Source organism: Somniosus microcephalus, chromosome 13 (assembly GCF_052327205.1).
Source record: "Somniosus microcephalus isolate GS21.2 chromosome 13, FLI_Smic_1.0, whole genome shotgun sequence".
NCBI classification, from domain to species: Eukaryota; Metazoa; Chordata; class Chondrichthyes; order Squaliformes; family Somniosidae; genus Somniosus; species Somniosus microcephalus.
This window is the reverse complement of record NC_140999.1, coordinates 174,332,410-174,352,146: the sequence shown is the minus strand read 5'-3', so window position 1 is coordinate 174,352,146 and position 19,737 is coordinate 174,332,410. Positions and strand designations below refer to the sequence as shown.

The following is a 19,737-nucleotide window of genomic DNA, read 5'->3' as shown; positions in this document are numbered from 1 at the left end:
TTCAACGGGCAATGGATAGCCTAGTCAAACAGGAGAACTTAACGGACACTTTTCCATATCTGGATAATATCACTATTGCTGGTCAGGACCAGAATGAGCATGATACCAACCTCCAGAAATTTTTTGACGTTCTCCGTCATCGCAACTTAACCTTAAATGAGTCCAAATCTGTGAAATCAGTACCATCAGTCAACATCCTTGGCTACTGGGTGGGCAATGGTGTCATCAAACCAGATCAGGAACGACTTTGTCTACTTCAGGAGCTCCCTCCCCCTACGATTCTCGGTTCGCTTCATCGGGCACTCGGCATGTTCGCCTAATATGCGAAGTGGATACCCCACTTCTCCGACAAGGTCCAGCCCCTGCTTCACACAAAGTCATTTCCGTTGGAGGCAATGACTATTTCAGCTTTCACCCTCCTCAAGCGACAACTGGAAAAAGCCACGCTTCGTTCCATCGATGAAAATCTCCCTTTCGATGTCCAGTGCGATGCATCAGAGGTGGCGATCTCGGCTACCTTGAATCAAGGTGGTCGACCCGTTGCATTTCTGTCCAGAACTTTGCAGGGTAGCGAGCTCCATTATCCTCCTGTCGAGAAGGAGGCTACGGCCAGCAGCGAAGTGGTATGTAAATTGAGTCATTTTCTCGCTCGTCGCCATTTCACCCTTATAACCGATCAGCGCTCCGTGGCCTTTATGCTGGATAACCAGAAACACACTAAGATCAAGAATAACAAAATACAGCTCTGGAGGATGGAATTGGCCGCTTTTGGCTACACCATACATTATCGACCCGGCAAAGAGAATGTGGCCCTGGATACCCTCACGCGTGCATTCTGCTCTTCTATGTCAACTTCGGCTCTTGCGGATCTTCATACTGACTTATGCCATCCTGGCATTACCCATATGTTGCACTTTGTGTGATCTAAAAATCTCCCATTTTCTACGGAAGACGTGAAAAGAACATGTTCTGCTTGTAGAATTTGCGCGGAATTAAAACTGCAATTCTTCCGTCCGTCGGATGGCTCGCTCATACATGCTATACAGCCTATGCAGGGACTCAGCATTGACTTTAAAGGGCCATTGCCTTCCTCAACGCGAAACACCTACTTGCTTACTATGGTGGACGAATATTCATGCTTTCCCTTTGCTTTCCCCTGTCCCAATATGCTTACTTCCACAATGATCAAATGCCTTGATCAGGTCTTTTCTCTTTGTGGTACGGTCAATTTCATCCACTCTGATCGGTGTCCCTCCTTCATGTCAAGCGAACTCAAAAGTTATCTTTCCCAACAGGGAATCGCCACAAGTAAAATGACACCGTATCATCCATCGGTAGCGGACAGGTTGAGAGGTACAATGCTATCATTTGGAACGCTGTTCGTCTTGCACTGAGGTCACGCAACCTACCAGACCAGCAGTGGGAAACTGTGCTCTCTGACATGTTGCATTCCATTAGGTCTCTTCTTTCTATGTCCACCAATGTTCGAATGATTCTTCGGGTTCCAGCATCGCACCACTCATGGGACGTCCCTACCATCATGGTTGGCAGCTCCCTGCTCTGTGCTGTTCCGAAGATTCGTTCGATCTTCCAAGAACGATCCCCTCGTCAACGAGGTGGAACTAACAGATGTTAATCCCACATACGCGCACGTGCGGTACCCTGATGGCCGGGAGTCCATCATTTCACTCCGAGATCTGGCTCCCTGTCCAACCAGTCCCACGGACCCCACCAATAGAGGGATCCATATTAATGATGCCGATACTCTGCGCTCCTTTGAGGATGACGCCCTACCTGGGACATCAAGGGATCTGCTGGCTACTCCGCCAAATCAACTCAGGGAGCAGAGCGCTCCCCATGGGATGGCCACCCGAAGACAGGACGCTGGACAATCACCAGCTATCAAGCAAGATGAAGCCAGCTCTGCGCCTGTGGGGACCCACACCCGGAGTCACGATCTCCCAGTCCCCCTCAGGTCGATCAAGGCGACACGGGCCCTGTCAACCTACCGGTACAAACCAAGCAACCCAGGGACCAAGACACGGTCTGAGGAGACGTGCCCTCCGGCCACAAACAGAAATCGAAACGACCGCGGCTCTTCGTGGTCCGTTTAATCCGCTAGAAGGAAGTCGTCAGACTTCCAAATCTTTCAGGCAGGAAGAATGTCATGAATCTTACCATTCACGTAGAAATGACTCATGAGATAACACTGGGTGGCCAGCTGGTGGCGCCGTCCAAGGAAAGTATAAATACTCGGGCGTGGGCCCAGCTTGCTCAGGATGTTTCTGTAACCAGGAACTAGTGATGTAACTAGAACTCATGGTTGTGAAACAGTTGATTAAAGCCTTGTTTTATACTCAAACCAAGTGCTTAATAGTTTTCTTACGTCAATGGGAAAGGAGATAAAAGTGTTGGCCATGTTGACCTATGCATCAGTGACCTCTTTGGGCAGCACATTGGCTGATACTGCAAATGATCCCAACAGAGCCTGGAAAGAGGCAGCAAAAAAGGTGGAGAGAGGAGGTGACCTTGACTACCATTGTCATTATTATCCTTATGGTGCAAGTTGGTTGCAACTGGAACAGATGGCTACTCTGCACTGGACTTGGAGCCTGCGGAGCCAAGTACCCATTGCCCATTGTTATTTTCAGGAACACATGACACGCCAGCAGATATGCTTGGTAGCATAATGTCAGGTAGGAGCAGTCTGGCTCTTATGCTTGCTAATCTCGCTGGTAAGCTTTCTTTCATCTTGTACAACTTTTACCATGACATACTGGCCTGGATTCACCTCTGAGTTACTACAATGGATTTAGGGTTGTAAACAAAGGAAAATACTTTCTTAAAGGCTGCCACCTCAAATCCGCCACAGAAAAAAGGCATCTGAATTGTCCTCCCAAAACACCGCCAGTACCCTTTCAAGGGGATCAAGAGGGCAAGTGTTAGGGTGAAAATTATATAGCTTAAAGCAGCAACATAAAGAGTTAAAGAATGTATTGTAAGAAGTGAACTTGTAAATAAGAAACATGGGCACAAGACAAAACAAACTCAGCTTAAGACGGGGCAGGAATTAACTGTTTGTGTCTGCTCCCATTAAAACCATATTGCTTGACATTATTGTTGAACAGTTATTGAATGTGGGAAACACTAAATGTTTCACAATTATTCAGTGGTGCAGCCTTCTGCAAACTGTTTGCTGAAAGCCCTTTGGATGTATTAATGTAATTCTACTATTCTATAATGCAAAGTCGATGAATCAAAATTGTGTGTATTGATGAGTTACAGTAATTGGTAGCTGCACAACTGCCCAAAGTTCTGGAAGGTTCCATATCATTCCTGTGAGGACCGAGGAGTTGTTGCTGGGGGAGCATGATTGGTTGAAGACACCTGTGTGTAATATTTTGCTATAATGTATAAAAGAAGTTTCAATACCTTGTTGCTGGGGGAACGTGATTGGATGAGGACAAGAGAATTGTTGCTGGGGGAACATAATTGGATGAACACATTTGTGTAAAGTTTCAATACCTTGTTGCTGGGGGAACATGATTGGGTGAACACATTTGTGTGTAGTGTATTGCCTGTATAAAAGAAGTTTCGATATCACTGTAATGGTGAGAAGGTGATCACTAGACCGCGGGGTCTATGGCTCTTCTCCCAGAGCGCTCTGACCAATAAACTGTGAGCTTCTACTTTGAGACAGACTCGAGTGAATCTATTTTTCACCAACAATTGGCGTAGTTGGCAGGATGCTCCGGAACTGAAAGACCGCCCGTACCAGTGAACCCAGACGAGAAGTCAATTTTGACCATCCAGAAATTGAGTCACCTGGGAAGGCAGAGTGACAGTGCCGTAGCATCACGAATCAAGGAAAGTCTGTGAGAGGTAGGGGAACACAGTTGTGAGTGTGGATCGCGAGTGCTAAGGGAACACTGTGTAGCGATAAAGGTCACGAAGGAATGAGTGATTGACTGATCGACATGGACAAGGAGGGCGCCTGTCTTATGCACCTAGCCTGAGCTGGAATTAAGAGGGCGATTGGGCCCCACGTCATGGCCAGGATCAAGTAGGCGTAAAGGCTCCAAAGCACCCTGGGATCGTGATGTCAATAAATATATGTGTGTGTTGTGACTAATTAACCGCTTAAAGTCTTTTTAAGGTATCAAGAACAAACCCGAGTAGAGGAACTCAGCATTTGGTAAGACTGTAAGTTGGACTACAAAATGGCGTCGGGGAAAGAAATAGAATGGGGACCAGTGGGGTCCCTTACTAGGTTCTATGCAGACGACTGGAAGGGTTTAGTTGATAAGATGAGAAAGGAGGGGTGGGACCCGCTCCAGAATCTGAAGGCAAAAAGAGAGTGGTGGGAAGGTCAGAAACAGGAAAAGACAAAAAAGGCGGGGGTGATACTAGTGCACCAGTTAGTCGCATTAACTAATAAGGTACAGCGACTCCACACTAGACTTGCAAGTAAAAATGAAAGTATCCTTGAGCTAGAACAGGAAGTAGAGTTTTTAAGAACAGGAGAAACAGTTATCGACGGATATCGAACGGATAAATCCGAATATTGGAATGAACAGGCGCACCTTTGCGCCCCTGTAGGGATATCAGGCCCTGAATCAAAAGGTGAAAAACCACCCCCCTATGCCCCGGCAGCATCGACACTGCCGCCGGACCTAGAAGATAGTGATGATGATGATTTAGGTAAAACACAGGAATACCAAAGGTAGTAAAGGCCACCCCCTTGAAAAGAGGGGGGACAGTACTAGCGCCCACAGCAAAATATCAGGTTTTCAGCCCCTTAGAAAAACAAATAATATTAAAAGATTTGGGAACATTGAAGCCCCGTAGTACAAATGGGGAATTTTGGAGAAATCTTGAGGAGATGTGGGACATCCACGATCTCCACCATCGGGACATCCACCAGTTAGTACGGGCTAAATGCCCGGCTGACAAATGGAGGGAGGTGGACAATCAACAAGGGCACTGAGACGGTGGTTGGACCGATCGCATAGCCCTAACCGCAGACAGGGCAGCCCAACTCGTGGGTTACAACCCCTTCAAAGCCCTGGGGGGATCCTCACCAAATTGGGGATGCATAATAATGATGATAAAGCAGAGAAAGGAGGAAAGCAGTAGTGATTACGGCGAACGATTGTTTGTCGCATATCGGGAATCATCGGGGCAGGCAAACCCACAAATGACCGATCAGCCATTTATCCAAATGTTTAAGGACGGGCTATCCCAATCCCACCAAGCAATAATAAAAATGGGAGTGGTGGCCGCTAATACATATGATGCAGTGGTCCAATGGGCATGCCAGGTAGATGCCAAAGAGGCGGAACGAGCCCCGGCAATAAAACAAGAAAGAATGGGGGCTGCCAACACTAACTCGGGAACTGTCCCAAAGAAGAGGGGGGCTTGTTTTAATTGTGGAAAACTGGGTCATATGGCTAAAGAATGTAGAGGTCCCAAACAAAACCGACTGGTGTGCGGTAACTGTGGAAAACTAGGACACCCGACCGATAGGTGTTGGACAAAAAGGGAGAACCCAAACCCGATCGAGACCCCTGATATGTATCAAAAGTTCCTGCAGTACGTAAAGGAACAAGGTAGTGGCCACTGACTTGCAGCGGCCCCCCATTAAAAGGGAAAATGAAGATCCCAGAGTCTATGTACCGGCACTGTTAGGGGGCCGGCATTGTGATATGTTAATAGACACGGGAGCTTCTGTATCCATCACCGATTTACCGCTTCCCCTCACCAAACACAGGATAGATATAGTGGGGTTGGGAGGGGAACGTTTACATGCATTTAGAAGTGAGGTACAAGTATTGGAGTTAGCGGGACGATTACTACCCGCACAATTTTATGTATGTCCAAATAGTGAAGGGACTATCTTAGGAATAGATTTGTTAAAAGAATTTAATTTGCTAGTAAATTCAAGACAAGGAAAGTTAACCTGGGTACAGGAAGATGGAAATAAGGCAAATTGGGGACAACCACTCTGCTATTTGGCAACAGTAGGAAGTGCGAAACTCGTGGCCCGGGACTGGAAGGAGGATGGAGACTATGGGATCATATGCAAGGCAATAAAGTCAGTATGGGCGACCTCAAAACAGGACACTGGATTGGTCACCACAAAACCCATATGTGTCCCTGGACCCAAACATAAACCCCATAAGCAGTACCCAATCCGACCCGAGGCAAAGGAAGCTGTATCAAAAATTGTACATCAGTTAGGGGAGTTAGGAAAGTATTAGGACTCTTTAACTACAGCCTGGGGAAGAAGGGGGTTTGTAACAACAGGAGGGGATCGTATAAAACACTAGCAGCGAATAGAGGCCCTCTTGGAAGCTGCAAAAGCCCAGCACAAGCAACAGTAATAAAATTAAAGGCGCACCAGAAAATACAGAATCAGGAACAAAGAGGGAACCATGCTGCTGATTTAGCAGCACAGCAAGCTCTTGAACAAGAAATGGTTGAAGAAAACATAGTGAGTGCACAGGTGGAAGAGATAGATATTAGTAAATTACATAAAGATACCTCAGAAGGAGAAAGACAGGAATGGTACCGAGTAGGAGGTAGACCAGACAAAGAGGCCATATGACAGAAAGATGGGAAGGTGATAGCCCCCGCATGTATACAAACGCTCTTAGAACTACACCATGGAAGCGCCCATACGGGAAGGGGGCCAATGATTGAACTAATAAGTAAAGAATGGTGGCGGCCTGGGCTAGGAAGAGATGAGCCCTATGTTCGCTAACAATGACATGGCAATTGAAGTTTTTGATCTAGCAGAGAATGAAGATATGCTTTCACCGGTAGAGATGGACCCTGAAAAGCTGGTGCATAAATTCAAGGAGCTTCAAATAAAGCACGCTGTAACGGAAGCAGAGATTCAGCAACTGAAAAGAAAGACAGGAGAATAGAATCTATAAGCAACAAACAGTTAGGTTGGCGATATAGCCTTTGGAACGTTGTTAACATAAAGTGATAAGATGACGCGATATCATGTGATAGTTTGCTTGTTTGTGTAATTATAATATGTAGCCTCGGGAGGACTCAGGCCAGAGTACCCCCACGGGCCAAAAGAGAGTTACATGTGAACACCTTTTTATACATGTCATACACCTATGCCAAGAGAGTTAACGTTGCCAGCTGTTGGGTCTGCGTCGATGTCGCCATGCAATCGGAGGAAGGAATTCCCCTACAACCAATCCCACTTAGTGATGATGAGACGGTCAGTTGGATGTTTGGAGTTAGAACAGGATGCACAAGCGTGGGCTGTTATGCCGCCGAGACAGACGGCAGCACCATAACAAAGCTCCAAAGTCATGGGTCCGACCCAGAACATTATAGTGGGTGGACACGGACAACCTATAATGATTCCTATCTACCACCGTTCCTGAGAACGAGGAGTAAGAAGAGACAAGGAGGGGGGCTATGTCTCACAAAGAAGGGACATCCGGCAGATCCTATTGTGGGCTACAGTAATTGCGCATATAACATTATCTTGCCTGTCAGAGGGGGTAGTGTGAAACTCCGGTCATTAAATGAAAACGGTGACTTTTCAGTACAATGGGACCCCCCAGCGATAAATGAGTATACGCCCTACAATGAGACTTATTTTGTGTGCGGTCGCAGGGCCTACCCCTGGTTGCCCCGAGAATGGACGGATTCTTGTTATCTGGCTTATATCATACCCTACATATATCACCTGGGTTCTCTGAAGGACCTCCACCGGAGAGCCAGACGAGCCATCACGGAGACTGAAAGGTTCTGGGCCATTGTGTTTCCCTGGTATGGGGTGGGTAACTTGGCAAGGGAATCCATTAACATGGCCTCCATCCTGGAACAGGTGGCCAACGATACAGCTGAAGCCCTTAAGGTTAACACAGAGATGGTAGCCCTCCACACAGTAGCTCTACAAAATTGGATGGCCCTTGACTATGTGTTGGCAGAAAAAAGGAGGCACCTGTGCTCTCATAGGTGTAGAATGTTGTACCTACATACCAGACAGCTCGGAAGAAGTAACTAATTTGGCAGAACATATACAGGAAGAAGTAAAAAAGTTAAAACAACCTCCGGCATCCACCCTTTGGGGCTGGGCAACTGGATGGTTGGGGTCACTCGGGACATCAATAGTACAAGGATTGATTTTGTTCTTTGTTATAATATTAGTGATGTATGGCATGGTCCTATTGTTAAAATGTTGTTACGCTCAAATGTCACGGCCTGCTGTAAGTGTCATGGTAATTAACCGAGTGAGACCCGAAGAGCGAGGTGTGTGGCTATAAGTCCCTACAAGAAGTATTGCCAAAGGCTGTATCAAAGACCTACTTACATTGCCTGAAATCCTTATGATGGTTCCCTGTCACAAAAGGAGTTTTGATCAGGGACCAACAGGAGGGACTGTTAGGGTGAAAATTATATAGCTTAAAGCAGCAACATAAAGAGTTAAAGAATATATTGTAAGAAGTGAACTTGTAAATAAGAAACATGGGCACAAGACAAAACAAACTCAGCTTAAGACGGGGCAGGAATTAACTGTTTGTGTCTGCTCCCATTAAAATCATTATGCTTGACATTATTGTTGAACAGTTATTAAATGTGGGAAACACTAAATATTTCACAATTATTCAGTGGTGCAGCCTTCTGCAAACTATTTGCTGAAAGCCCTTTGGATGTATTAATGTAATTCTACTATTCTATAATGCAAAGTCGATGAATCAAAATTGTGTGTATTGATGAGTTACAGTAATTGGTAGCTGCAAAACTGCCCAAAGTTCTGGAAGATTCCATATCATTCCTGTGAGGACCGGGGAGTTGTTGCTGGGGGAGCGTGACTGGTTGAAGACACCTGTGTGTAATATTTTGCTATAATGTATAAAAGAAGTTTCAATACCTTGTTGCTGGGGGAATGTGATTGGATGAGGACAAGAGAATTGTTGCTGGGGGAACATAATTGGATGAACACATTTGTGTAAAGTTTCAATACCTTGTTGCTGGGGGAACATGATTGGGTGAACACATTTGTGTGTAGTGTATTGCCTGTATAAAAGAAGTTTCGATATCACTGTAATGGTGAGAAGGTGATCACTAGACCGTGGGGTCTATGGCTCTTCTCCCAGAGCGCTCTGACCAATAAACTGTGAGCTTCTACTTTGAGACAGACTCGAGTGAATCTATTTTTCACCAACACCCTGTAAGAGATTCCGAAGAGGACCAAACCGATATGGTGTGTAACGGTTATATTTTATTAATAGATTTAAAAGAACACACAGCAGTCACAGAGTTAACAAGCTGACTCACTAGTAAAACACAATTCTTATGCTCAAGAATAGCCTAGTACTTAACAAGTTACAGCGATTAATACAACAGACATGATATTACCAGGTTCCACTGGGAGGAATGTTGACATCAGGAATCTCTTCCTTCTCTGCTTTTATGTGGAACTTCTTGCACTGTTTTATATCTTGTTTTATCTTGTTTGTATTCTTTTTAGTCTAGCTATTGTGGGAGAGTGATAGCTTCCTAGATCTAATTAAGGACTTTCCTCTCATCTTGTTATTGGCAGCCTGTTCGCCTGTCTATCGTGGGAGATCGATAGCTGCTAGATCTCATCAAGGGCTTCTTGGCATGTTGGAAAAGCATGCTGGGATACGTAGCCTTTCCAATATGTAAAGTATCTAAATAAGCATGTATAGGCATTTTAGGCTATATCTTACACTCCTCCATCCTATTCCTCGTCATTTGTAGCCCGAATCTGTCCCAAATTAAATATTGCCACTCTATCAGTAGTGGAAGAGTTGCTGCAAGTTATTACTGAGGCAGACCACATTGAGGAGGCCAATTTGTGTAATGGTACTGAAGATTGGTGTTTCTTTGCCTATATAGCAATCTTTTTACTACTTGGGGGGGGGGGTGGAGGGGGCAGCTGGGGGTTGAGCCAGGACCTTTGCTGCCACTTTTACTCAGCTCTGCGCAATGTACTGCTTTGCATTCTAAACATGGGTTTCTCAATGGGAGTACCTTTATTTTGATGTTATGAAGAGGAGTAAGATGAACACATGGAAGTGGCTAGGTTGAAGGTCCATAATCAGACATAACTGAAGGTATATGGAGACACTCACTCAGCAGGCTAACAAAGTCTTGGTTAGCCACCTCCACAAAATAAGGAGGAAGCTCAAAAAGGAGAAGTGGAACAGGAGAAACAGCAGTCTGCTGCCAGGGCAAGGATGAGAGCCCAGAGCTTCCAATAAATAAATAAAGGTTCTCTTATCAAATAAGCTCACTTCACAGCTGTCGGTTCTTTCCCCCCCCAGTCATTCACCAAGTCCCTCACTTTACAAGAAATCTGCATTTCCCTCCCATCATCTCTCTGCCAAAAGTTGAAAAGCAGACACAGAAATGAACTTATGTGGTCAAGCCATGTTTACTTAATAACATTCACCAGGAAGTGCCACAAAAATCTATTCTCTCTCTCTACAACTACTTCTTCACACTGTGACTATCCTTTTCAGGTACCGTGCCAAGATGGATGTGGTGACAACGTGACAGCAGCTGTTGATCTCAAACTGCCCGGCTGGTCCTCAAAGCGGTTGGCCTCGTCCTCCAAAGCACCCTGTATGACGTGAAAGACAGAAGAGCTCGTTTAGCTGATGTAAGAAAACTACTAGGCACTTGGTCTGAGTATTAAACAAGGCTTTAATCAACTGTTTTTCAACATGGAGCTCTAGTTGTGTCCTTCACTAGTTCCTGTTAAAGAATGTCCTGAGCAAGCTGGGCCCATGCCCGAGTATTTATACTCTCCCTGGACAGCGCCACCAGCAGGTCGCCCAGTATTATTTCATAAGTAATTTCCACATGAATGACAAGGTTCATGTCAGTGGCATTTGCCCATGATGAAATAATGAGTGCAAGGGCTTTGTAATACTTTAAGAAAGCACAAGAATCTGAAACTACACATGATGAACCTCGCGCAGGCTTTACCAACTTTCCCTTGGCAGCTCACCCTCTCCTACAGGCTCTCCTGTCCATCTGCTGCTATATCTAATGCCTCCTCCTTCGGCGGACTCGGAGTTTTCTGAGATTGTGGTCCTCCCTCAGTTTTCCTTCAGTGGTATTAGTTGTACGGCTTTTTGTCCCTTGACTGGAGAGAGGACAATATTACAGGCAAGTGAGTATCATGGAGGGTTGCCACATATCATGCCATGTTGTTGAGGTGAAGGTGTCTTGTCCTTTTAAAAGAAGTGTGCTTGAGGATTAGCAGATGCTCTTGTGACAGGCACAGTGAGTGGAGAGAATGGCTTTGAGTAAAGGAGGTGCTTGATGTTTGGAGAGGTTGCCCTTAGCAGAAATGAGTTTTCCTGCCACCCAGTTGCGGAAAGAGAAAGAGTATGATAGGGAAAGAGGTGAGTGATGCAGTCTGAGTGGTAGAGGGTGTGTATTGGCACTGGAACCTTAACTTACCTTGGCCAATCTTGTGAGGTCATTGAGTTCTTGAGATGGTGGAGGTTGCACTGACTGCCTCTGCCACCTCTCTCCAGAGAGGTGTCTGCACCACTCTCCTATAATGGCCTCCAGCAGTCCTCAAGTGCTTGTTTTCATCCTCCGCTGCCAGCCTTTGTGACCAGAAAATATAGGCTCCAGTTAAAAAAAAATAGTTTTAACATCTAAATAGATAAACATTTGTGAGTGGTGAGTTATACAGAAAAGCTGCATAGTCATAACATTACACTGGACCCTTACTGATGCACAGGAGGAGGAAACAAGTATGACCCCCAAGTGCCAATGTAATAGTTCGAAGTTCTCCATAGCAGAGCTTGAAACCCTTGGTACAGGAGAGTACAATGCTGAAATTGAACATTTTAAAATTTAGAAAAAGTTAAAATTTTGTTGAAATGAGCACTAACCATGTCTTGACATTGTGGAAACGACATCACATTAACAATACACCGCCAACCCCATATGACCTTGGATTAAAATGGTTTCTAAATATACCTTACTACCATTTTCAGAATTCAGTGTTCAAACTCAAACTGTAAACTCATCTGAGTATCTCAGTAGACCTCATGCAGCATGTTATTTTTCAATTTCTAAATGACACAATGAGGCTAAGCTTATTAACAAACCAATATCTTATGAACTATTTTTAGTTCTCTGGCTACACCAACTTCTTAATGGACGTATTTGTGTCATTAAAATGTTTGTTGTGCCCAAAAATATATTTGTTAAAATAGTTCTGCAGATTCTGTGCAGTATATCCCCTGTGAAGGTATAATTATAATGAGAATTAATTCTCATAGGCGGCACTGGCAGAAATCTGATTTTAACTCAGCCCCTATGATGTCGTCAGCATGAAGCTGGCGCGATTTTAACTGACGGGCCTCATTTTCATTTGACTGACGGGCTGTCCTTTCGATTGCGTTGGGGATCAGGCCGCCCCACATCTGCCACGCACAATTCCTGGTGTGTCCCCCACCACCTATTTAAAGTGAGGATGCACCTCTTAAAGCGAGGTCACAAGTCCCTGCTTGGATTTTTCATCGAAGAATACCGGAAGATACCCTGGCTGCTGAGATGAGTAGCAGGTCTGTCTCCAAGCTTTTCTGGTGCCTCCCTGGAGGTCCTAGTGGACAAAGTCAGGCCAAGGAGGGAGGTCGTCTTCACCAGCAGCTGTAGGAGCCTCCCCAAAGCCATTGTCGAGCAGGCCTGGGCAGAGGAGGCTGATAGGGTCAGTGCCACCAGCATCACACTCAGGACCTGGTTTCAATGAAAAATAAGTTCAATGACCTTACAAGAGCAGCAAAGGTGGACACAGCACTTCACCTCTGCAGCTCTGTCAACAGCACCTCACAACATTCCTTTCACCTGTAGTGTCCGTGTGTTGATAGAGACACTGAAGACAGGAGTTGGTTCATAGGTGTTTACTAAGCAAAGTCTGGAGGGGTACTAACGGATATAACACAATATACAGGCTTATATAGCCCGAGTGGCCATTACCGGCATTACAGCACACATGGGGCTCTTAAAGGCACATACACTACATCACCCCTTCCCCCAAGCACTCAGCAATTCATTCCCCTCCATCACATCCTTTGCATGCTGCAAAATTCTATGTAACCACCAACTCCTCCCAGCACTCCTTCCTCACTTCACATTACACACACTTGCCTTTACATTCAGCCCCTCCCCCATCCTCATTCCATCTTCTCCACCTCTCAACACATGCAGTCCAAGTCCCACATATCTCCACTTTCCTTTTAGGCAGCTACTCACTAACTCTCCCTCAATTTTCCTGCAGGACAAAAAAGCTCATAATGTGAGGGAGAGAACTCAGACCCGGGGGGGGGAGGGGGGGAGGGGGGGGGGGGAGTAGTCATCAAGTTCAGGCGTTGCCACTGCTCATGGGTTAGATAGTGAAGTAGCGGGGTCTGCACGTGAAGAAACACCCAGCACCAGTGAGCAGCAACAGGTACTGGTGACAGGAACAGCCCAGCAGACAACTGTCTCCCAAGCTATGGGTTGCCTTTTCCCCAGGTAAACAAAAATATAAAACAATGCCAAGCCAGCCATTTTATACAGAGAATTTCAAGGAAGTTTACTTTTTTCTTTATTCGTTCCAGGGATGTGGGCATCGTTGGCAAGACCAGCATTTATTGCTCATCGCTAATTGCCCTTTGTTAGATCCGTGATTCTTTAAATAGGATGTTTCCCCAAGAACTACACGGAGGCTGTAACTTAACAATCAACAGGTGTTTACTAGAGTAGAGTAGTCTCACGACTGAAGTACCGAAGCCTGCTCCGGCTTTATATACAGGTGTGGTCACTGCCGGTACTACAGTATACAGGAACTGTAAAACAGTTCTCTCTTAAAGGTATATACACAACAATTCCTCCCCTTTTAGATTAACAGTACCATAACATTCATTTAACAATTAACATTTTTAACATGCAACATTAACTGAAAATAGTCCATTTATAAATTCAGTCTTTGGGGCGGCTTCCTGATCCTTTCTGGATAGCGCCTTCCCTGAGGTTCTTGTTCTTGGTGCGGAGGCGATTCTGGCCCCCTTTCGTCAGTTAGTTCATCAGTTTCCACTGCTATTGTTTCTGAGGTAGATGCTACTGGTATGTCGGGTTCATCCCCAGGTACGCGAGACATGGGGTTGACTCGTTCCTGTGACACTAAGATCTGGTCGACGTGGCGTCTCACAATGTTCTCCCTGACATCCACTGTGTACATTAATGGCCCCTGCCGTGTGCATATCGTTCTGGGTTGCCATTTCTCTGTTCAGTAGTCACGGGCCAAGACTGGTTGTTCTACATTGAAGCTCCTTGTCGGCTTCTCATTGATGTGCTGGAATTGTTTATCCTCAACATTTCTTCGCACATTTGGTCTGAGCAAATCCAGACGAGATCTCAACCTTCGGTTAAAGAACATCATGGCCGGGGTCTGGTTGGTAACTGCATGTGTCGCATTTCTGTAGGCTAACAGGAAATTGTCCACCTTATGCTGTAGTGGAATTTCATCATCGCACATGGCCTTTATCGCCTTTTTAAAGGTTTGTACGAACCTCTCAGCCAATCCATTTATGGCTGGATGATACGGGGCGGATGTGTAATGCCTTACCCCATTCTCATTCCTTCTCATAAATTTCCGGAACTCTTCGGACACAAACTGTGGTCCATTATCAGAGCAAATCTGCTCTGGCAAGCCGTTCCTGGCAAATATGGTCCGTAGGACTGCAATCATTTTCTCTGTAGTGGTTGAGGACATTTTTATCACCTCAGGCCATTTCGAGTGCGCATCCACTGCTATTAAGAACATTGAGTCCATGAATGGACCAGCAAAATCAATATGCACCCATTGCCATGGAGAGGAGGGCCACTCCCATGGGTGTAGAGGGGCATGTGGTGGTGCATTTTGGACCTTCTGGCATCCTGAGCAGCTCTTGGTTAGGTCCTCGATTTGTTGATCAATCCCCGGCCACCACACATAAGCCCTAGCAAGGCTTTTCATTTTTACCCCTCCCAGATGCCCTTCGTGAAGCTCATTGAGCACTCTCTCCCTTAACTTGGGTGGAATTACCACTCGAGATCCACACATCACTGTCCCCTGGCATACTGACAGCTGTTCTCTTCTGGATGAGAATGCTGGCAACAGTGAGTCGCCATGTGCTGGCCATCCCTTCAACGTCAAATCATATACCCGATACAGCGTCGGATCATTGCGGGTCTCCTTCTCTATATCCGCGTTAGTTACTGGCAAGCGTTCAATTATTGACGAATAAAATATCTCGATAGGGTCCACTGCTGGTGCTTCCTCCACAGTAGGCAGTGGCTAGCGTGATAGCCCATCAGTGTTTCCATGCTGTTTCGTGCCTTTATATTCTATTTCATATTGGTTCACCCCTAGAAAAAGGGACCATCTTTGTAACCGTTGTGCAGTCATCACCGGAACGCCCTTCTTTGGATTAAAGATGGAGACAAGTGGTTGGTGGTCAGTCAGCAAGGTGAACTTCTGCCCATGCAGATAGTGGTTGAATGTTTTTACTCCCCATACTAGGCTGTGGGCCTCCCTGTCGATCTGGGCGTAGTTTTGCTTGGCTGAGGTTAGTGACCGAGACGCAAAGGCTACTGGCCTCTCCAACCCGTCTGGGAATTTGTGCGACAGCACCGCTCCAATACCATAGGGTGATGCATCACATGCCAACCGAATTGGTAGTGCTGGGTTGAAATGGGCCAACACCTCTTTTGATGTGATCAATTCTTTGCACTTCTGGAAAGCTCGTTTACATTCGTCATTCCACTTCCATGGTACCCCCGTTTGCAGTAGGGTATTCAGTGGGTGTACTACTGTAGACAAATTTGGTAAGGACTTAAGGTAGTAGTTTACCAGCCCGAGGAATGACCTCAGTTGTGACACATTTTCCGGTGCTGGAGCCTTGACTACTGCCTCAATCTTTTCAGGAGACTTATGTAACCCTTCTTCATCAATAATGTGGCCACAATACGAGATCTGCTTCTGGAAAAACTCACACTTGTGGCGATTAACTCGTAGCCCATATTCCTTTAATCTAGTGAGCATCTTCTCCAAGTTGGCGAGGTGATCACTGTCATTTTCGCCCGTGACCAGGATGTCGTCCAAATAACACTGGGTCCCTGGAATCCCTTGCAGGACTTGATCCATCGCCCTTTGCCAAATAGTCGGAGCCGATGCTACCCCGAACACCAGCCGGTTGTATTGATAGAGACCTTTATGAGTGTTAATCGTGAGGTATTGTTTCAAGGCTTCTTCTACCTCCATTTGCAAGTACGCCTGGGCTAGATCAATTTTGGTGAAGCGTTTACCTCCAGATAACGAGGCGAAAATATCCTCAATTCGTGGAAGCGGATCTTGTACCGTGTGAAGGACTGGGTTCACTGTCACCTTAAAATCCCCACAGATGCGGACCTTCTTTGGTTCCCCAGGCGTATTACTCAACGACCTCTTCATTACAGGAACGATGGGTGTAGCCCACTCGCTCCAGTCTACTTTGGACAGTACTCCTGAACGTTCCAACCCTTCCAGCTCTGTTTCGACGGCTGGTCTGATCGCATAAGGCACTGGTCTGGCCTTAAGAAACTTTGGGCTTGCATTTTCCTCTATTTTAATCATTGCTGTTATGCCTTTTAGTGTTCCAAGTCCCTCCTGGAACACTTCTTTTGCATCAGTTAGCATTTTTGACAGTCGTCCAGGTGTGACGTCGTCATCCTTTTTGGCCTCAACCTTCAGTGCCTGTATGGAATGCCAATCTAATTGTATCTTCCGGATCCATTCACGTCCTAGTAGTGGTGGTCCTCCATCTGGCAATACATATAGGTCCATTTTAGGTATTTCCTGGCCTTTGTATATCACTTTCACCCTTATTTTTCCTTTGGGGTAGACTTTTTGCCCCGTGTACGCCTTCAAGACAATCTCTGTAGCTTTCAAGGGTATATGTGGAAATAGCCGCTTGTAGTCCCTTTGGTTTATGACTGTTAGGGCTGATCCAATGTCCAATTCCATTTTCACTTGGACTCCGTCTATCTTGAGTGTGACCCAGATAGTCTGGTGATCCTCCATTTTGGTTACCTTATGTAGTTTCAGACAACCCAGCTCCTTGCTTCCGGAGTCTGTATCATTTCCCTGTTCATCTGAACTACTGTCCATCACCTTATGTACCTTTTTGTACTTCTCCTGTGAAGATTTCTTGCTGTTGGTTTTCTTCCCTGACCTGCAGACTCTTGCTATGTGTCCTGTTTTTCCACACTGTCTGCACACTTGGTCCTTGAACCAACAATCCTTCTGATCGTGTGTTGTTCTGCCGCAGCGATAACACTTCCCTGCTCCATAGGACATTTCATTGGTGCCATATTCTTGCGGTCTCCGTTGTATCTCTGCAGCGCCCCGTGCAGCTGCTTCATGTGATACTGCCATGCTGAAAGCCTTGTCCAGCGTAAGATCCTTTTCTGATAAAAGCCATTTCTGGGTTCCTTCACTTTGAAGCCCACACACAAACTTGTCCCTTAACATATCTGCTAGTCCCGCTCCAAACTGGCAGTGTTTCAATAACTTGCGCAGTTCCGTTAAGTACTCAGCATTACTTTCGTCTTTATGCTGGTTCCTTTTGTGGAACTTAAATCTTTCTGCTATCAGCAGCGGTGTGGGGCTTAAGTGGTCCTGTAGGATTTCTACTATTCTTTCGAAATTCTTCTCCATGGACTTATCTGGGGTTATCAGGTTTTGCAGTAAGCCATAAGTTTTTGCACCCATGGAATTTAACAAAACCAGTGCTTTCCTAACATCTGGCACTTCATTCGCCCTGCAGTACACCTCAATGCGTTCCACATATGTCGCCCAATCTTCGACTTCATTGTCGAACGCCGTGATACTGCCATTCTTCGCCATCCCTGGGTGTAATTTAACTGTCTAAATGGCGTCTCCCGCGCTCTCCCTTCTTCTCCGCTGGAACAAAATGGCGTCTCCCACGCTTTCCTTCCTTCCCGCGCTCGCCCTTCTTCTCCGCTGCGGCTTCAAAAAAAAATGGCGTCTCCTGCGCTCTCGCTTCTTCTCCACGGCCCAATGGAGTCTCCCGCGCTCTCCCTTCTTCTCCCCGCGGACGCGGTTCGGCCCTTGAGCCCTGGCTGTGCTCTGTGCGTTCTCCTGTGCTCCTTTCCCGTTGCCGTCGCTCGGTCCTGAACCCGGCTGCTGCTTTACCCTCTCTCTCTCTCTGCTTGTTTTTCCTCGACGCCGCTCGGTTCTTTAACCCCCGGCCGCGCCCTGTGCGCTTCACCCTCTCTCTTACCCCGTCGATGCTGCTCGTCTTTTCTACGCCGTCGGTCGGCTCCCGCCGCCGCTGTCCGGGAAGGGTGTGCGCTGCACCTGTTGCCAGTCTGTTGCTGGATTGTTGTGGCTCTCAACAGCCACTCCTGCGATGTTCACTTGCTGCCGGATGACTGGGTGGTTGCTCGTGGTCGACGCCCGTGCTTCTGGCCTCGACTTTCTTCCACCGTCCTCCCGGAGCGACTCCTTGATGGGAAATGCAGAGTTGCAGGCAGATTCGAATCAACCTCGTCACCGCTGTTAGATCCGTGATTCTTTAAATAGGATGTTTCCCCAAGAACTACACGGAGGCTGTAACTTAACAATCAGCAGGTGTTTACTAGAGTAGAGTAGTCTCACGACTGAAGTACAGAAGCCTGCTCCGGCTTTATATACAGGTGTGGTCACTGCCGGTACTACAGTATACAGGAGCTGTAAAACAGTTCTCTCTTAAAGGTACATACACAACACCCTTCAGAAGGTGGTGGTGAGCCACCTTCTTGAACCGCTGCAGTCCGTGTGGTGAAGATGCTCCTACAGTGTTGTTAGGGAGGGAATTCCAGGATTTTGTCCCAGTGACGATGAAGCAACGGCAATATATTTCCAAATTATGATGGTGTGTAACTTGGAGGGAAACTTGGAGGTGATGGTGTTCCCATGCGCCTGCTGCCCTTGTCCTTCTAAGTGGTAGAGGTCATGGGTTTGGGAGGTGCTGTTGAAGAAGCCTTGGCGAGTTGCTGCAGTGCACCTTGTAGATGGTACACACATATTCAGAATAATGCCATCAATAAATGCTCTAACATTAGAAAAACACTAGCCTTATTGCAGAGTCAAAAGGCTTGGGGGGGAAATTGGGTTGATTTGCACCTCTCGTTAGTGCCCCCAGGGAGCACTAACAGGGCGCAAATCCCCCAGCGCCTGGGCATGGCGCCACTAGCGCCTCCTGCGAAATTCAGCGCAGCATCCCGCTTGCGCTCCGGCCGCAAACTTTGCTTGCGCCCCCGACCTATCGCTGGACGGTATGTCTGACAGGATCAGGAAAGTGTTTTTGCAGCGGCGCCACCGCTAGTAAAAGGGGCAGGTGTCGGACGGCCATTTTTTTTTGTCCGACTGCCCGCACCTGCCCCCTTCCCCTTTTTTTCCTTGGGGTGCTGGCTGCGATCGCTGAGCCTCTTGAGTGCCGAGCTGTTTTCACAGCACCCCGATCCCTGGCGGTCTAGTGGTGCTAGGCCCCTCCCCTTTAATCGGGGCGGAGGCCTGCAATGTCGCGGCGTTACGCGTCAACACGTGTGGCGCTGTTGCACGTAGCGCTGCGATCTTCAGTTGTAGCGCCCCAAGAAGGAGGTGGCGCGCTTCCAGTAGCATTCCACCTCCTGCTTGGGGCGCTA

At 46.7% G+C, this 19,737-nt stretch overlaps 1 long non-coding RNA gene across 1 annotated transcript; it reads right to left on the bottom strand.

Annotated features, from left to right (window-relative positions):
* Positions 1–9,242: 9,242 nt before the first annotated feature.
* LOC147108787 (uncharacterized) lies at positions 9,243–11,623 on the bottom strand. Its single transcript, XR_015080652.1, has 3 exons — positions 11,473–11,623; positions 11,015–11,152; positions 9,243–10,624 (listed from the first exon to the last, which is right to left on the bottom strand). It is a non-coding gene; the product is annotated as an uncharacterized LOC147108787 (long non-coding RNA).
* Between the last annotated feature and the right edge of the window lie 8,114 nt (positions 11,624–19,737).